The 19,794-nt window shown below is 44.8% G+C and overlaps 1 long non-coding RNA gene across 1 annotated transcript; it reads left to right on the forward strand.

Moving 5' to 3' along the window:
- The first annotated feature begins 898 nt into the window (after positions 1 to 898).
- On the forward strand, positions 899 to 19,248 carry LOC143818597 (uncharacterized). Its single transcript, XR_013224630.1, has 3 exons — positions 899 to 1,085; positions 2,876 to 2,998; positions 17,701 to 19,248. It is a non-coding gene; the product is annotated as an uncharacterized LOC143818597 (long non-coding RNA).
- Positions 19,249 to 19,794: the final 546 nt, after the last annotated feature.

The raw sequence follows: 19,794 nt of genomic DNA on the forward strand, positions 1-19,794 counted from the left end.
CTCCACTATGCTGGAACATCTGGACGCTGCTTGTTTGACGCTGCAGCGTCAAACAAGCAGCGTTTACTGACCGTGGAAACATACCCTTAGAGTACGCTCAGGATTGCATCAGGATTTGGTCAGGATTTTTCATCAGTATTTGTAAGCCAAAACCAGGAGTGGGTGATAATTAAATGCAGAAGTGGTGATGTGTTTCTATTATACTTTCCCTCTAATTGTTCCACTCCTGGTTTTGGCTTACAAATACTGATGAAAAATCCTGACCAAATCCTGATGCAATCCTGAACGTGGACACATACCCTAAGGCTAAATTTTATAAAACCAACGTTCTGAGGATCCATTTTTTTCCACATAGACTTGTATTAGTGCCGGATTGCGCTGGATGACACTACGTTTCGTCCGGTTTTCGCTGGATCCAGCAAATCTGCCGTTTCTGGTTTCTGGAACAAAGTCCATAGCAACGTTTTTTGTCTCCGGCAAAAAAGCCGGAAGCGCCAGATGTGGCGCTTCCGGCTGTTTGCTAGAATGGAAACCTATGGGAGCCGGAAGGTGTCGGATCCGGAAAATGATGGATTTTGGCTCGGGATTCTGTTTTTTTTAAACTGAGCATGCTCCAAATTTTTTTTTTATCCAATGTTCTGGATATGCTAGTCAGATCCGTTGAAAAAACGGATCCGTCACATCAGTTTTTCACAATCTGCGCCAGATCTGTTTTTTCCAACATTTGCCGGACTGTGCCTGATGCAAAAAACCTGATGTGTGAAAGTAGCCTAAATTTATGACACATCACGTGTGATTTGGATCCCTTCCCTAAGTTGTTTGTCCAATTTTCTGACTTTGGGAGCTGCACACCCTGGAGGTAATCAACACTAGTGATAGGCAGGATTTACTGCACCTGAATGCGGTGTGTGGAGCTTCATCTTGTAGGTTTCATTTTTTTTTTCTTCTAAAGTAACTTCCTGCATCGTCCATTGAGCTTAAAATGTCCAGATTTTAAGAAAAGATTTTCAGAAGATTTCTGAGGATTTGTGATGGAGGCAATGGAGGATCTGGTGGAAGGAAAGAACATGACTGGAGGCGACATGGTGAACGGTGTTCATCTTGATCTTTTGAGGCTTTATATTTACGTCTTTATTTCCCATCTTTTAAAAATTAAGTTTTCCTTTTTTTTGTACCCAAACTTTTAAGGGTTCATTCAGGTGTCCTTTTAATGAGAAAAAAATGGTCCTAAATTCATCACTGGTTTGGTGCAGAATTTCATCAGAGGGTCATCAAAGTTTGGACGTAATGTAATGAGAGGAAAAAAATTAGCCTGTGAAAAACTGACATCATAGCCCCCTTATTTCTTTCTTTATATTTTTCTAATGTCAATGCAAAACTAAGAGTATGTGTGAATGAGCGATTCATTGATATTTTGTCAACTTGCTGCAAAATCTTCAGTGACTGTGCCGCTCCATATGAATGGAGTTTGCAAAACTCTGTGTACCTGCTGCAGAAATAACCCCATTGTACAAATTGCGACTACCGCAGAATTTGTACAGATATGAAAGGGTTTTTGACAGGGTTTCCTATGTGCACATTGCCACAAATCCTACTTCCAGCCATATTTAGGCTGCCGTCACACTAGCAGTATTTGGTCCGTATTTTACATCAGTATTTGTAGCCAAAACCAGGAGTGGAACAAATAGAGGAAAAGTATAATAGAAACATATGCTCCACTTCTGTATTTATCACCCACTCCTGGTTTTGGCTTACAAATACTGAGGTAAAATACTGACCAAATACTGCTAGGGTATGTTTCCACGGTCAGGAAACGCTGCTTGTTTGACGCTGCGCAGAGCTGCAGCATCAAACAAGCAGCGTCCAGATGTTCCAGCATAGTGGAGGGGATTTTATGAAATCCCGTCTCCACTATGCGTGGAAACCCGCACGCGGCGGCCCTGCGACTCTGGACATGCTGCACGTCTTTTCAGATCGCAGCATGTCCGTACACCTTGCGGGGACGCAGCGTCCCCGCAAGGCATATCACAGGGCGCTATGGGAGAGAGCGATCATCCCGGATGTGAAGAGTTAACACATCCGGCATGATCGCGTCCCAGAAAGGGGGCGGGGCTTAGCGCCGAGCGGCTTCGCCGCTGCGGCGAAACCGCCGGCCATCCTGAACGTGGAGACATAGCCCTAGTGTGATGGCAGCTTAACACTTGTGGCGTTCATCATGGATTTGATGAGCGGCTGTCACAATGCAACTATCCCAGTTTGCCTGTTTTGTCAGAACCGAGTAAAACTGGTCTGAAAATGCCAAAAGGGGGGGAAAAAAAACAAAACACGAATATGTTCCAATTTTTCAAAGATTTTACTCCAGAATTATGTCTTTAGGGGCTAAGTTTCCTGCCTTATGCTGTACTTTTATCAAAACCAATGTTAAATTTCTGGCAGCTGATCCCGATTTCTAAACCTGTGCCAAATAAAGAGGAACAAAAAGATTTATCTGCCGTCCAGTATGGTCGTCCATGTCAGTAGAACAAGGGCAGAATTCACACTTGCATAATTAATCCTCTGCCGGATATCCTGAATGTATCTGCTACTCAATGTGCCCCAGCATGACATTACGTGAGGCACATCTCCTGCTTACTAATCCCCATATTGCTATGAGTTTGTGAAGTCCGTTCACTAGACTACCTCATGATGTCACTGGGCCGATAAGTGATAGTTGCGCCTAGGATGTCGGCCAAGCCTGTCCTACTGGATGGGGACACTTGGCAGCCATGATTCCAATGTTCTTCAATAGCGCTGTGTAGAATTGTTCTCATACATGATTCCTACTGTTCTGTGACACGTTCTACATCTGGAAATCTCCTTCTCTTGTACTTTTCAGACAAAAAATGAAAGAAACCAGAAACTACTGGATATTGAGGCCAGACAGCAAATCCTGGTGGAGAACACTGCCGTGTGTAACAACATTCTGGCTCAGCTCCATAGACTGCAGAAGACTCTCGTGGTTAGTTTTCACTATGTGCCAATGGCAAAAGCTCGTAGGGTTGCATCATATTATGCTTGTTTCTGTGGACTCTTGGAAAAATTTCTCCCAGACTGAATCTACAATCTTAGGAGGGAGAGGAATAATAAGGAATTCCGAAGATAAATGTTGTGAAGTTCTACTAGACCTCATAATGCAGGAATAGCATTATTTGTAGTGGGCAATATAGTGGCGCACAGTGCATACCTCCCGGCCTTGAAAGTTGTAAAGGCTCCGTGCCGCAACATTAATTTATCACGTGCACAATAATGGCACACCTAATGAAGCCCCAGGTCTTCCCAAACAGTCTAAGGGCTGTCCCACACGTCCAGATAATTCCGGTACCGGAAAAAATCGGTACCGGAGTTATCCGTGTGCCCGTGAGCTCACGTAGGCCATACGTGCGGCACACGTGTGCCGCCCGTGTGCCGAGTGGGTACCACACGGAGCGTGTGGTACCCACGTGTGTGGTACACTGCATCGTGCTGAAGCCGCGATTCATATCTTCTGTGCAGCAGCGTTTGCTGCATAGAAGATATGAATAATAGCGTTTAAAAGAAAGATCTATGTGTCCGCCGCCCCCCCCCCTGTGCACCCCCCCGCTGTTCTGAAAATACTCACCCGCTTCCCTCGTTGGCTGTCGATGCTTCCTGGTCTGACCGCGCCTTCTACTGTATTGTTAACACACCTCATGAGAGAAGAATCACAGGATATTTCTAGCTGTAAATACAGTCATAGTATTACTGTGATAAATATAAAATACGGACACGGGACTGGAAACAGTCGCCAAACTAGTGTGGAATACGAAAACAACACGACTAAAAAAACTCCAAAGAATATAAAGTTAAATAATTAGCAGTAATTTTATTTAGAGAAACAGGTAAGGGTGACAACAGGAAGAGGAAGGGGTACAACAACTAGCACATGCCAGAAATGGACGCTCAGCAGAACATATAATGACATAGGAGGCTGGAACAAATAATATTAAATGTCTATTGCACAATCGCCACCTAGCCTAACCTAATGAAAAACCCAGCATCTAAGAAAATGAGTGGATGGGATCCATAACAAGTTGAACAAGCATATTACCCGTGTTTGTAGCCAGGAAATGTCCAGGAGCGTCCTCCCCGACGCGCGTTTCGGCACTGTAGCCTTTCTCAAGGGGTGAGACAGGAAGAGGACGTGCACGCATTAAAAAGCCCTGTGCCCCAATCAGAGTGTACTTTAGTTAATGACCAGGTGGTCCGGACCATGAGAAGGGGTCAGATGCTGTGAAGGACTATGTAAGCGCCAATGAACGCACAGCGTCTAAAGATTAACATCACATGTGATGCACCCATTGCCACAGCGACGAGACGCTGCAGCGCCATGTGAATAGGGCGGAAATGATGTAGCCACACCGTCACTTCCTGTGACGCGCGCGCTACCATGGCAACAGGACGCCCGGCGGCGTCGTCGTCAGGGGAGACGCCGCAAGCCAGCGAGAGAACTGGGGCCATGCAGCGCACGCGTACTAGGATCGGGCTGGTAAGGGGAGAGATAAATAAGATGCAACAACTCACTTAACAATGGGCCAAAAATAAATATAAATGCTGATGCTAGTGCAGGAAATCCTACTAATACACAGAGAATCACAAAAAGGCATATGACATTTCATATAGTAGATCGACTGCAGACGCAAACAATTATGGCAGCAACGGTGAGAAAGTTAAAAGAAATTCATCTCCCACGTCTAAGGTTGAAGGGATCACACAGTTTTTTCAGAAGGCAAAAGTCCATATAGAAGACAGCATCAGTACATGGTCATAACATATAAAGAATTTCGTCATGGAGAGGATATTACAGTAGGGCTGAAAAATAAAAACACATAAGTAAGAAAATAAAAACAACACATATGCTAGTACAACGGTCAAATTTATAAAAATGGTACAAAGCTAATGTTCTCATTGAGTCCTTTTGGATGGACCGTGTCTAATGTCCAGATCCATCTGGACTCTTGTTGCGCAAGTCTGGAGCTCACTTTACCTCCGCGGATACCTGGATCGACAGTGTCGATCCCTCTCACTCTAAGCGTAGAGCTATCGCATTCGTGATATAGCTTAAAATGACGGGGTAGGGTGCGGAGTGTGGATATGTCCGTGTGGCCGACGGCCGCCTCAATGCCCAACACGTGTTCACGCACGCGGACCTTCAATTGGCGTGTGGTTAGTCCAATATATATTAGGCCACACGGGCACATAGCAAAATAAACCACATTTTTTGTGGCACACGTAATGTGTTTCCTGATGGTATAGGTCCTAGATCTAGATGAATTTGTAAACGTGTCCGTGCGGTCCACATTAGGACAGGCGACACATCGACCACAAGGGACACACCCACATCCCGGACCCACCCCGTCAATAAAACTCTGTCTCTGACCACCCTGATAGTGGCTTCTGACTAAATAGTCCCTTAGATTTTTAGAACGACGGATGGTCACACTTGGTTTATCAGGAAGGATCTGTTTGAGGACGGAATCTGTGCGCAGGATTGGCCATGCCTTTTGAAGACAGTCTTTCATGCGAGAGAACTGAGCATGGTAATTGGTGATAAACCGTATTTTATTGGAAGGGGTATTACGAGTATCACGTGCATAAAGCAAAGAATGTCTGGTGGAATATTTAGCTCTGTTATAAGCTCTCTTGATACTACGTCTCGCATAACCACGCTCATGAAATCTCACATAGATCCCTGGCCTTTAGTTCGAAATCTGCGTCATTAGAACAGATCCTTCGAAGTCGAAGGAACTGTCCAATTGGGACCGAATTGATCATGTGCTTAGGGTGAGCAGATGACGCATGGAGCAAACTCTTGGTGGACGTTTCCTTCCTATATATGGTGGTTTGAAGTGAATCTTTTTCATCCCGCCATACAGTTACATCTAAGAAGTCTATCTTATCTCTATCACTATGGTAGGTGACGAGAATATTTTGATCATTTCTATTCAAAAATTCCATGAATTTCTGAAGTGATTCGGGGTCTCCCTGCCAGATCAGAAAAATGTCGTCGATGTACCGCATCCAAATGGGGATGCGGTCCATCGACGACTGATCTGACAGGGCAAGGTCCTTCTCCCACAGCCCCAGGAACAAATTAGCGTAAGCCAGCGCAAAGGAGGCACCCGTAGCGGTGCCCTGGAGCTGCAGGTAGAAGGACCCTTTGAATATAAAAAAGTTATGGGTTAAGGAGAACTCGAGGAGAACAAGAATAAGGTGGCCGATCCCCCGAGGTAAATCAGACAATTCAAGAAAATATTTAGTAGCGGTCAAACAGTCATTGTGTTTGATACTGGTATACAGTGATTCTATATCACCAGTAACCATTAACATGTCATGACCCATCTGGAGACCGTCAACCCTCTTCAAGAATTCACCCGTGTCGAGTAGAAATGAAGGAAGACTTTCCACTAGGGGTTTCAATTTCGAATCGATCCACCGATTAGTGTTTTCCAAGAAGTTCCCAGGCCCAGAAATGATTGGACGTCCCGGGGGACTCTCAAGTTTTTTGTGTATCTTAGGTAACAGGTACATGGTGGATACCATAGGTTCCTGTACCTGTAGTGCCAAAGCCAGCTCCTTGGTGATGGTACCATCAGTTACTGCGTCATTCAAGATTTTCAGAAGTTGCCCATTAAAAGACAATAATGGATTAAATATAAGCCGTTTATAACAGGCTTTGTTATTTAATTGTCTTAGGGCTTCTTTTTCATATAGGGCCGTAGGCCAGATTACGATGTTACCACCTTTATCGGCCGGCTTTAGCACTACATCAGGGAGAGCCCGCAGGACGTCCAATCTAGTACGCTCATCTCTGCTCAGGTTGTCCCGGACTATCCCCCGCAGTATATGAAGGAAGTCCTCGGAGACAACCCGAACAAAGAGATCAATACTAGGGCAGGAGGCAAGGGGAGGGAACTTCTTGGATTTGACCCTGATTGAAGGAGGGATCTTACCTCTTCACCTACTTGTTGCTCAACATACAAGTCTTCCAAGTCTTGAAGAGTTAGTTGTTCTTCCTCTGTTGGAAATAAAGTATATAGATGAGGGTCAAAAAAATGTCTCTTAAATAATAATGACCTGGCGAATAAGTGAAGATCCTTGATCGCAGAGAAAGTGTCGAAGTTTGATTTAGGTGAGAAGGAAAGACCTTTACTGAGTAGGGAGAGATCACTATCAGTAAGTTTATGTGTACTTAGGTTAATTACCTTTTTACTCTTGTTGTCAGGAGATCTGTACTGTGTACGTCTATAGGGATGGAAATTCACATCCTTCGTGCGATTAGGTCGAGAGCCAGACCTAGTTGTCATTGATGACGTAGACCATTCAGATGAGTCACTTATATTCGATAATGAGTTGTTGGATGGAGCCCGAGGAAGTCTCAAGGGCTGTGTATTGGGTTTCCTCCAATGAAAAACGTTTTTAGTGGCAAAATCTTTGACATCTTTGTAATTTAATACTCTGAGACTCATGAATCTTCTTGACACAAAGGTCAAGATTTTTCTCAATTTGTAACTCAAAACTCGCCAGTTTGTCAAGTGGGCAACTGCCCCTTAGATTTTTCTGAGCCTCATCTATAGATACATCAAATGTATTAATCTTTGTGGTATCCAAATCCACCAATAACTGCATAAGGGTAAATGAGCAGTTACATAGTTACATAGTTACATAGTTATTGAGGTTGAAGGAAGACTTTAAGTCCATCTAGTTCAACCCATAGCCTAACCTAACATGCCCTAACATGTTGATCCAGAGGAAGGCAAAAAAAACCCATGTGGCAAAGAGTAACTCCACCATGGGGAAAAAAATTCCTTCCCGACTCCACATACCGCAATCAGACTAGTTCCCTGGATCAACGCCTTATCAAGGAATCTAGTGTATATACCCTGTAATATTATACTTTTCCAGAAAGGTATCCAGTCCCCTCTTAAATTTAATTAATGAATCACTCATTACAACATCATACGGCAGAGAGTTCCATAGTCTCACTGCTCTTACAGTAAAGAATCCGTGTCTGTTATTATGCTTAAACCTTCTTTCCTCCAGACGTAGAGGATGCCCCCTTGTCCCTGTCTCAGGTCTATGATTAAAAAGATCATCAGAAAGGTCTTTGTACTGTCCCCTCATATATTTATACATTAAAATAAGATCACCCCTTAGTCTTCGTTTTTCCAAACTAAATAGCCCCAAGTGTAATAACCTATCTTGGTATTGCAGACCCCCCAGTCCTCTAATAACCTTGGTCGCTCTTCTCTGCACCCGCTCTAGTTCAGCTATGTCTTTCTTATACACCGGAGACCAGAACTGTGCACAGTATTCTAAGTGTGGTCGAACTAGTGACTTGTATAGAGGTAAAATTATGTTCTCCTCATGAGCATCTATGCCTCTTTTAATACATCCCATTATTTTATTTGCCTTTTGTAGCATCTGCCTGACACTGGCCACTGAATATGAGTCTGTCATCCACCCATACACCCAGGTCTTTTTCATTGATGGTTTTGCCCAGAGTTTTAGAATTAAGCACATAGTTATACATCTTATTACTTCTACCCAAGTGCATGACCTTACATTTATCCCCATTAAAGCTCATTTGCCATTTATCAGCCCAAGCTTCTAGTTTACATAAATCCTCCTGTAATATAAAATTGTCCTCCCCTGTATTGATTACCCTACAGAGTTTAGTGTCATCTGCAAATATTGAAATTCTACTCTGAATGCCCCCTACAAGGTCATTAATAAATATGTTAAAAAGAAGAGGGCCCAATACTGACCCCTGTGGTACCCCACTGCTAACCGCGACCCAGTCCGAGTGTGCTCCATTAATAACCACCCTTTGTTTCCTATCCCTGAGCCAGCTCTCAACCCACTTACACATATTTTCCCCTATCCCCATTACTCTCATTTTATGTATCAACCTTTTGTGTGGCACCGTATCAAAAGCTTTGGAAAGGTCCATATACACTACGTCCACTGGGTTCCCTTGGTCCAGTCCGGAACTTACCTCTTCATAGAAGCTGATCAAATTAGTCTGACATGAACGGTCCCTAGTAAACCCGTGCTGATACTGGGTCATGAGGTTATTCCTCTTCAGATACTCCAGCATAGCATCCCTTAGAATGCCCTCCAGGATTTTACCCACAGTAGAGGTTAAACTTACTGGCCTATAATTACCGAGTTCAGTTTTTGCCCCTTTTTTGAATATTGGCACAACATTTGCTATACGCCAGTCCTGTGGTACAGACCCTGTTATTATGGACTCTTTAAAGATTAAAAATAATGGTCTATCAATTACTGTATTTAGTTCCTGCAGTACTCGGGGGTGTATCCCATCCGGGCCCGGAGATTTGTCAATTTTAGTGATTTTTAGACGCCGCTGTACTTCCTGCTGGGTTAAGCAGGTGACATTTAATGGGGAATTTTTATCACTAGTCATATTGGCTGCCATGGGATTTTCTTTTGTAAATACTGATGAAAAAAAGTCATTTAGCAGATTGGCTTTTTCCTCATCCTCATCCACCATTTCACCCAGACTATTTTTAAGGGGGCCAACACTGTCATTTTTTAGTTTCTTACTATTTATATAGTTAAAGAATATTTTGGGATTATTTTTACTCTCTCTGGCAATGAGTCTCTCTGTCTCAATCTTTGCTGCCTTGATTTGCTTTTTACAGAATTTATTTAATTTTCTGTATTTATTTAATGCCTCATCACTACCTTCTTCCTTTAATTCTCTAAATGCTTTCTTTTTGTTCCTTATTGCGCCCCTAACAGCTCTATTTAGCCATATTGGTTTCCTCCTATTTCTAGTATGTTTATTCCCATACGGTATATACTGTGCACAGGTCCTATCCAGGATGCTAATAAACGTCTCCCATTTTCTTTGTGTATTTTTGTGTCTCAGGATATCGTCCCAGTTAATTGCACCAAGATCCTCTCTCATCCGTTGGAAATTTGCCCTCCTGAAGTTTAGTGTCCTTGTCACCCCCCTACTACCCATCTTATTAAAGGTTACATGAAAACTTATTATTTTGTGATCACTATTCCCCAAGTGACCCCCAACCCTTATATTTGATATGCGGTCTGGCCTGTTGGTTAATATTAGGTCTAGCAGTGCCCCCCTCCTTGTTGGGTCCTGAACCAGCTGTGAAAGGTAATTGTCTCTCATAGTTGTCAAAAACCGATTACCTTTGCTGGAACTGCAGGTTTCTGTTCCCCAATCTATTTCAGGGTAGTTGAAGTCCCCCATAATAATGACTTCTCCTTGAGTCGCAGCTTCATCTATTTGCTTTACGAGGATATTCTCCATTGCTTCCATTATTTTTGGAGATTTATAACAAACCCCTATCAGTAATTTATTATTTTTCCCCCTCCCCTTATCTCCACCCACAGGGACTCCACATTTTCATTAAATTCACCTATATTATCACGCAGGATGGGTTTTAAGGTCGATTTTACATACAGACACACCCCACCCCCTCGCTTATCTGTACGGTCATTTCTGAACAGGCTATAGCCCTGCAAGTTAACAGCCCAGTCATGGCTCTCATCCAGCCACGTCTCAGATATCCCCACCATGTCATAATTATGCTCCAACAACATTAGTTCTAATTCGTCCATTTTGTTGGCGAGGCTTCTGGCATTAGTATACATGCACTTGATGTTACTCTCTGTACCTCTATTCTTTCTTAAATTACTAACTGTTCTAACCCCACCCCCCATGCCACCGCCACCCCCAACTTCCTTATTTGTGTCCAGGTCTCTATCTGCACTATCTTCCCCTCCTATAAAATGAATACCCTCCCCCCAATCCCTAGTTTAAACACTCCTCCAACCTTCTAACCATTTTCTCCCCCAGCACAGCTGCCCCTTCCCCATTGAGGTGCAGCCCGTCCCTAGCGTAGAGCCTGTAGCCCACTGAGAAGTCGGCCCAGTTCTGCAGGAACCCAAACCCCTCCTTCCTACACCAATTCTTGAGCCACTTATTAACCTCCCTAATCTCCCGTTGCCTCTCTGGCGTGGCACGTGGTACAGGCAGTATTTCAGAAAATAACCCGTTGGAGGTCCTTGCTTTCAGCTTGCAGCCTAATTCCCTGAAATCATCTTTAAGGACCTTCCACCTACCTCTAACTTTGTCATTTGTGCCAATGTGCACCATGACCGCTGGGTCCTCACCAGCCCCTCCCAGTAATCTGTCCACCCGATCAGCGATGTGTCGTAGGTAGGCAGCACACCGTCCGACGATCCCTGTCTTTGTGACAGATTGCCCTATCTGTTCCCCTAATAATTGAGTCCCCCACTACCAGCACCTGTCTGGCCTGCCCTGCTCTCCTATTTCCCTCCTTACTGGAGCAGTCACTCCTCCGGCTTTCAGAGGACATGCCTGGCTGCAGCAGTGCTACCCCTGTACTGGCACCCCCCTCATCTGCCAACTTAGCAAACTTATTGGGGTGTGCCAGATCAGGACTAGCCTCCCTGGCACTCTTCCCTCTACCCCGCCTTCTATCTGTCACCCAGCTAACTGCCACACTGTCCTGCAGCTCCATCCTACCATCCCCCTCCTCATCTATCCCATTGAGCGCCTGCTCTGTGAGCAGAAGACTCCTCTCCATATTGTCTATGGATCTCAGTGTTGCCAGCTGCACATTTAGATCCAAAATCTGGGCTTCCAAATGCACAATGTGCTCACATCTGGCACAGCAGTATGCACCCTCGACCAGCTGGTCAAGGACTGCATACACGTTTCCTCCCAACGTGTGACAGCCTTCGTCGTCCACTGGAAAAGCAGGGATAGCACGGATACGTAGGCCTCGCGGAATGAGCTTGCGAGAAATATGTTTCTAAAAAGACACGGTTCCACCATAATTTCGTGCGTTGTATCAACATTTTTTCAATTTCAAGGGCCTGATTGTCCCATGTATGATCAACCGTTGGTTGAGGTGCACCACCTCCTGTTCCAAATACCTGATCGATAGTACCAAGCCAAGCTTTATCCCTGGCACGGAAGTCCATCATCATAAGTAAGAAAGAACCTGTGCATAACACAGTAAGAGTAATGTTAACACACCTCATGAGAGAAGAATCACAGGATATTTCTAGCTGTAAATACAGTCATAGTATTACTGTGATAAATATAAAATATGGACACGGGACTGGAAACAGTCGCCAAACTAGTGTGGAATACGAAAACAACACGACTAAAAAACTCCAAAGAATATAAAGTTAAATAATTAGCAGTAATTTTATTTAGAGAAACAGGTAAGGGTGACAACAGGAAGAGGAAGGGGTACAACAACTAGCACATGCCAGAAATGGACGCTCAGCAGAACATATAATGACATAGGAGGCTGGAACAAATAATATTAAATATGTCTATTGCACATTCCTGGCTACAAACACGGGTAATATGCTTGTTCAACTTGTTATGGATCCCATCCACTCATTTTCTTAGATGCTGGGTTTTTCATTAGGTTAGGCTAGGTGGCGATTGTGCAATAGACATATTTAATATTATTTGTTCCAGCCTCCTATGTCATTATATGTTCTGCTGAGCGTCCATTTCTGGCATGTGCTAGTTGTTGTACCCCTTCCTCTTCCTGTTGTCACCCTTACCTGTTTCTCTAAATAAAATTACTGCTAATTATTTAACTTTATATTCTTTGGAGTTTTTTTAGTCGTGTTGTTTTCGTATTCCACGCCTTCTACTGTATGCGGTCACGTGGGGCCGCTCATTTACAGTCATGAATAGGCGGCTCCACCCCTATGGGAGGTGGAGCCACCTATTCATGACTCTAATCGGCGGCCCCACGTGACCGCATACAGTAGAAGGGGCGGCCAGCACAGAACACTGCGAGGGAGGCGGGTGAGTATTTTCAGAACAGCGGGGGGGCGCACAGGGGGTGGGAGGGCGGCGGACACATAGATCTTTCTTTTAAACACTATTATTCATATCTTCTATGCAGCAAACGCTGCTGCAGAGAAGATATGAATGGCGGCTTCAGCACCATGTGGGGGGGACAGCGCTTACTGTAGCGCTGTCTCCTGCACGCCACACGGACTGCACACGGAGAAGGTCCGTGTGTGAGGTCCGTGTTTTACACGGACCCATTGACTTTAATGGGTCCGTGTAATACGTGCGCTCCCACGAACACTGACATGTCTCTGTGTTTGGCACACGGAGACACGGTCCGCAAAAACTCAATGTATAGGAACCATGCATACAAGGACGGGGGTAAGGAGCTATGCATACAAGGACAGGGATAAGGAGCTATGCATACAAGGACAGCGGAGCCATGCAGACAAGGATGGGGATGAGGAGCTATGCATACAAGGACAGGGATAAGGAGCTATGCATACAAGGACGGGGATAAGGAGCCATGCACACAAGGACAGGGGAGCCATGCAGACAAGGATGGGGATGAGCAGCTATGCCTACAAGGACAGGGATAAGGAGCTATGCATACAAGGACAGGGATAAGGAGCTATGCATACAAGGACAGGGATAAGGAGCCAGGCATACAAGGTCGGGGATGAGGAGCCATGCATACAAGGACGGGGATGAGGAGCCATGCATACAAGGACGGGGATAAGGAGCTATGCATACAAGGACGGGGATAAGGAGCTATGCATACAAGGACGGGGATAAGGAGCTATGCATACAAGGACAGGGATAAGGAGCTATGCATACAAGGACAAGGATAAGGAGCCATGCACACAAGGACAGCGGAGCCATGCAGACAAGGATGGGGATAAGGAGCTATGCATACAAAGACAGGGATAAGGAGCCATGCACACAAGGACAGCGGAGCCATGCAGACAAGGATGGGGATGAGGAGCTATGCATACAAGGACAGGGATAAGGAGCTATGCATACAAGGACGGGGATAAGGAGCCATGCACACAAGGACAGGGGAGCCATGCAGACAAGGATGGGGATGAGCAGCTATGCCTACAAGGACAGGGATAAGGAGCTATGCATACAAGGACAGGGATAAGGAGCTATGCATACAAGGACAGGGATAAGGAGCCAGGCATACAAGGTCGGGGATGAGGAGCCATGCATACAAGGACGGGGATGAGGAGCCATGCATACAAAGACGGGGATAAGGAGCAATGTATATAAGGACGGGGATAAGGAGCCATGCATACAAGGACGGGGATGTGGGGACAATGTATACCCGGCTTATACTCGAGTCAATACGTTTTTGCAGTTTTTTGTGGCAAAATTAGGTGCCTCGGCTTATACTCGGGTTGCCTTATACTCGAGTACATACGGTATATTGGGAGCTGTGTATACTTCTACTGTCCTGCATAAATGGTGTAATTCTCAGTATCTATTCTTACTATGTATGTGTGTGTATCTATATATCTATCATTCCAATTAATTGTGAGAAAACTAGCGGACTCTTTATTAGTCAATGTGGCAACGTTTCAGATCCATAACTGAACATTTCTCTGATATGGAAGTGAAATGTTGCCACATGGACTAATAAAGAGTATAAAAAAAAATCGGTTCCATTTTCTTCCACAAAAGTGGTACGATTTTCTTCTCACATCCGATGCCATATTCTGCTGTGATTCCACCCTAATGAGTAACTGTATTAAGCCCACGTTCACACTATCAGTATTTGGTCAGTATTTTACATCAGTATTTGTAGCCAAAACCAGGAGTGGAACAATCAGAGGGAAAGTATAATAGAAACATATGCACCACATATCACCCACTCCTGGTTTTGGCTACAAATACGGATAAAAAATACTGACCAAATACTGAACATGTGGCCTTATTCTGTATATATACACTGCACAGTACCACTCCTCCTGTATATATACACTGCATAGTACCACTCCTCCTGTCCTGTATATATCCACTGCACAGTACCCCTCCTCCTGTCCTGTATATATACACTGCACAGTACCACTCCTCCTGTCCTGTATATATACACTGCACAGTACCACTCCTCCTGTACTGTATATATACACTGCACAGTACCACTCCTCCTGTATATATACACTGCACAGTACCACTCCTCCTGTCCTGTATATATACACTGCACAGTACCACTTCTCCTGTCCTGTATATATACACTGCACAGTACCACTCCTCCTGTATATATACACTGTACAGTACCACTCCTCCTGTCCTGTATATATACACTGCACAGTACCACTCCTTCTGTCCTGTATATATACACTGCACAGTACCACTCCCCTGTATATATACACTGCACAGTACCACTCCTCCTGTATATACACTGCACAGTACCACTCCTCCTGTATATATACACTGCACAGTACCACTCCTCCTGTATATATACACTGCACAGTACCACTCCTCCTGAATATATACACTGCACAGTACCACTCCTCCTGTATATATACACTGCACAGTACCACTCCTCCTGTATATATACACTGCACAGTACCACTCCTCCTGTGTATATATACACTGCACAGTACCACTCCTCCTGTGTATATATACACTGCACAGTACCACTCCTCCTGTGTATATATACACTGCACAGTACCACTCCTCCTGTGTATATATACACTGCACAGTACCACTCCTCCTGTCCTGTATATATACACTGCACAGTACCACTCCTCCTGTCCTGTATATATACACTGCATGGTGCCATTTCTCCTGTTCGGTTGTCAGAGAGGCGACATTGGTCTTTGGGAAGGTCAATACTGGTTTATTATTTTCAGTTTTTTTTATAGGAAAATTTTAAAAAATATTGGAAAATCCATTTAAATGGATTATCCAAAGTAATCTCCTATGCCGAGATCTTGGAATCGCCGGGGTCCAACCGCTGAGACCCCCATGATCCCGAGAGCTGGAGCTCTAAAGAGCACCATGTAAATGGACCTGTGGTCGATCATGCGCACTTCGGCGCCATTCACATGTGGCTCTTCAAATAACTCCTTTAAGAGGATTGTTGAAGGGCAGAACAAAGTATAGCAAAATTCACTGATTGGGGGTGGGGAGTGTTTGAGTATGTGGACTGGTGAGGTTTTTTGTGGCAGGGCTGCTTTTTTGTCCCTGTCCGGCCCTGCGTGAGTGTGATTATACAGTGGGGCTGTGCGTGAGTGTGATTATACAGTGGGGCTGTGCGTGTATATGTCACTATACAGTGGGGCTGTGCGTGTATATGTCACTATACAGTGGGGCTGTGCGTATATGTCACTATACAGTGGGGCTGTGCGTGTGTGTCACTATACAGTGGGGCTGTGCGTGTGTGTGTCATATTATATATTGCAGTCACAAGACCACTTGTTCCCGGCGCAGGCACCGGAGAATCCTCACAGCGCACAGTGCGCACGATATGAGGATTCACACATAGTGACTAGACATGTAGCTTAAGATCCGACAACCCCTTTAAGGATGGGCCGCTACTCATGGGCCACTGCTGTGTGCTTGCCCCCCAGGCTAAAATTTGCCAGCCAGCCCCTGCATGTGAAACATACAGCCAGGCTCCTTCCACCTTATATTCCACAGTATATATTTTATTGGCACCAGCAATAAGAGTAGCATTTTGGTCATTTGTGTCCCTTTTTATGGCAGAGAATTTCAGAGGGATAATATGCAAATATCTAGTGGAGACCTATTAAATGGCATTTGTCAACAAAATCTCTGAACACCGTTTTTCGCCGGGTACTGGCTTCAGGGGCGGACATACCATTGGTGTGACTTATGCAGTCACACCGGGGCCTGAGAGGCAAGAGGATCAATGCTCGGACTGGCTGTCGCCTCTCATGACCCAAGTGTGAGAGCATGTATTTCTATTCAGCTGTCACACTTGGGACGGGAGAGCTGACGGCCAGTCTGAGCATTGCATTGGGATCCTTGTCCAAGTTATACAACCATCTGACTCTTCCTAACTCTTCTTATTTCTCCTAACTCACTTGTACTCATGCATGCAGCTTATATCCCTGACCGTTTGTAAATAAGACGTCGTGGATTCATTAATACTGACTTTTTGCACACTAGGCTTAATGAAGGTTATGCTGGGCATGTGATGCCTTATGTTCCTTAGAACAGAGTTCCCCAACTCCTAATTGCATCACCTGGCCAGACAAGCATTCAATCACCTGTGCAATACTAAGGAAATCCTGAAAATTTGACCTGTTGGTGGCTCTTGAGGACCAGAGTAGGGGAACACTGCCTTAGAAGGTGCGTGCCATCTAATGAATTTGGAGCATCTTCCAACTCGTGTGCGCCTTGCAGGAAATGTTACTCCAGCCAGGTGTTGGCATAACTTGCATCACTTTTGTGACACAAACTGTGATCTAATTGATAGGTGGGCTTCATAACACCACATCCCACCCAAGCTTTTAAAAAGGGGAAAAAAAAACTGGCTGTTGCTGACATAAAACTGGTAAAAGTCTAAATTTTTGCAGTTTGACAGGAGATATCTGGCACAAACTTCATGACAAATCGGGGCCAATATGTTGACTTTCATTCTTAATATTTGCCCTTAGGAAAAGGCCACATCCAAGTTGTATGGTCGACTGATACTGCTGAAAGTGGACGGTTTTGCCGACTTTCCTTTTTAATGTGCATAGGCACCTTCACATTCCACTGGGAATCTGCATTAAAAACCTAGAATGTCTTTGCCCCTCTAGCATTAATTTTTTTTTTTTCTTTTATAGGAGAAGGAAAATGCAGAGTCTGCGTGCGAATCTTCCCACCAATCGAAATCTTAAAACCTTCTTGATCTGCTACAAATGACTTATCACCGCCTGAAGTTCTACCAGGAGTCGAATTGGAGTGCACTCACAGCTATGGACGGTCTCCATATCCTTCTGGACTTTGTTGTATTAAAGTTCATAATGTTTTGTAAATCGGCTTCTGTGAAATCTTATGTGAGGGATACAGTTGTTCTAGTAGATCCAACACTGTCGCAACACATTGTATATGAGTTGTTTGGCCTAGAAATCATCTGGAAGGGGCCTAAAGGTAGGCACAAAGAAACAAAGCCCTTTAAGGCTATGTGCCCACGTTGCGGATTCGAGTGCAGATTTTTTCCGCACCGTTTTTGCAAAATCAGCAGGTAAAACACTGCAATTTACCGAAGGATTTTCTGTGGATTTCATCAGTAGTTTTACACCAGCGGATTCCTATTATGGAAAAGGTGTAAAACGCCACGGAATCCGCACAAAGAATTGACATGCTGCGGAAAATACAACGCAGCGTTTCCACGTGGCATTTTCCGTACCATGTGCACTGCAGATTTGGTTTTCCATAGGTTTACATGGTACTGTAAACCTGATGGAAAACTGCTGCGAATCCGCAGTGGAAAATCCGCAATGTGTGCACATAGAAGATTAGAAATCTTTGATGCTTTAGGCTATCTCCACATGAGAAGGAAGGGGGTGAAAACACAAATGCTATATCCACACATTTAAGGTTATATTCAAAAAGGTTTAAGTTATTTGGCTGTAAAATCCCCCATGAAAACTTTTACACACATGGATTTCTGCTCAGTTTTCAAACACTTTTTATGTAAATTTTTGAGTGTTTCTAGTGTGTGGGTTTTTTTTTTTTTTTAATTCTAATATGGGGCGTGTCAGTGTAATTTGGGTTGATATGGAAAGCCCTCCAGGGCCTAGGAGTTACTCTGTACCAGATCCTGGTCACTATTAAAGGGGTGGTCACAGTGGCAGCGACCCGGTCTGTGGCCCTGGGTGCCAAAGTAAAAGGGACAGTCTTTAAAGGGGTTTGTAAAGTAATAAAAGTTTGTGATGCCATCTGTGGTACTCGGTCAGGGATGACCGACACTGCTTAAAAGGGTCCTCTTGGGGTCATAGTACTGCAGCTAAGATGGTGTCGCTTCCCACAGGTGAAGCTGGGTCCCCAGGGCTCCCAGTGTGTTTGGAAAGGATGGTGTGGTGCCAGAATCAACAGAGGACATAGGGTTGCAGTCTCTTTACCTGGTTTACTGATAACAGACCGCCTCAGTCCAGGGTATTAGCAACAGGTGACGGTGGAGTCCAGGAAGCCTGGAAACGGATTGAACCCCCTTGGTCCGGTCAGATTGGGAGCCTTCCACTGTGCGCTGAATATTAGGGTGTTAACTAAGACTAAGGGTGCTATGTCACCAGAAACGCGTAGATAGTGTTTTTAATTATATTGTGCTGTTGTTTTATCCTCTATTTTTTGATATGAAGTGAATAAAGTACCAAGACTTTGCTTTTTCACCACCTCGTTGAGCTGGATTTTTTTCTATTTCCTGCATTCCTCACGCCTTGACACAGTGTTTCCGTGCTCCGAGCCTCCAGGGACTACAACTATGGTGAGCTGGATTTTTTCTTTTGCTGAATATTAGTCCCTTGCTGCCTGCGGCTTCCTTACAAGGTACTCTTTCTCTCCTGTCCTGGGACAGTGCCTGCACGGTAGGCAACTCAAGCCGTTTCTTTGGGGTCTGTGTTCACGGTAACTCTGGTTGTCGCTGTACCTCAGGTGTAATGTGGGCAAGTCTCTTTCAGTTTCCTGCCCTCCGGTTCTGCCGTGGGACATGTAGTTGCACACAGCCTTGGGCTCCCAGTGCCCGGTTTCTGTGCTCTAGCTTAGAGGGAGCCCACTTGCATCTCTCCTCTAGCTCCTGACTTTTCCTATGCTCCTTCACTGTTCGGGTATGGCTCCACGGTCCGGAGGGGCGGCGGTATCGCCGCAGCGGCGAAGCCGCTCGGCGCTAAGCCCCGCCCCCTTTCTGGGACGCGATGGTGCCGGATGTGTACAGTACA

This window comes from Ranitomeya variabilis, chromosome 3 (genome assembly GCF_051348905.1).
Source record: "Ranitomeya variabilis isolate aRanVar5 chromosome 3, aRanVar5.hap1, whole genome shotgun sequence".
In the NCBI taxonomy this organism is placed as follows: Eukaryota; Metazoa; Chordata; class Amphibia; order Anura; family Dendrobatidae; genus Ranitomeya; species Ranitomeya variabilis.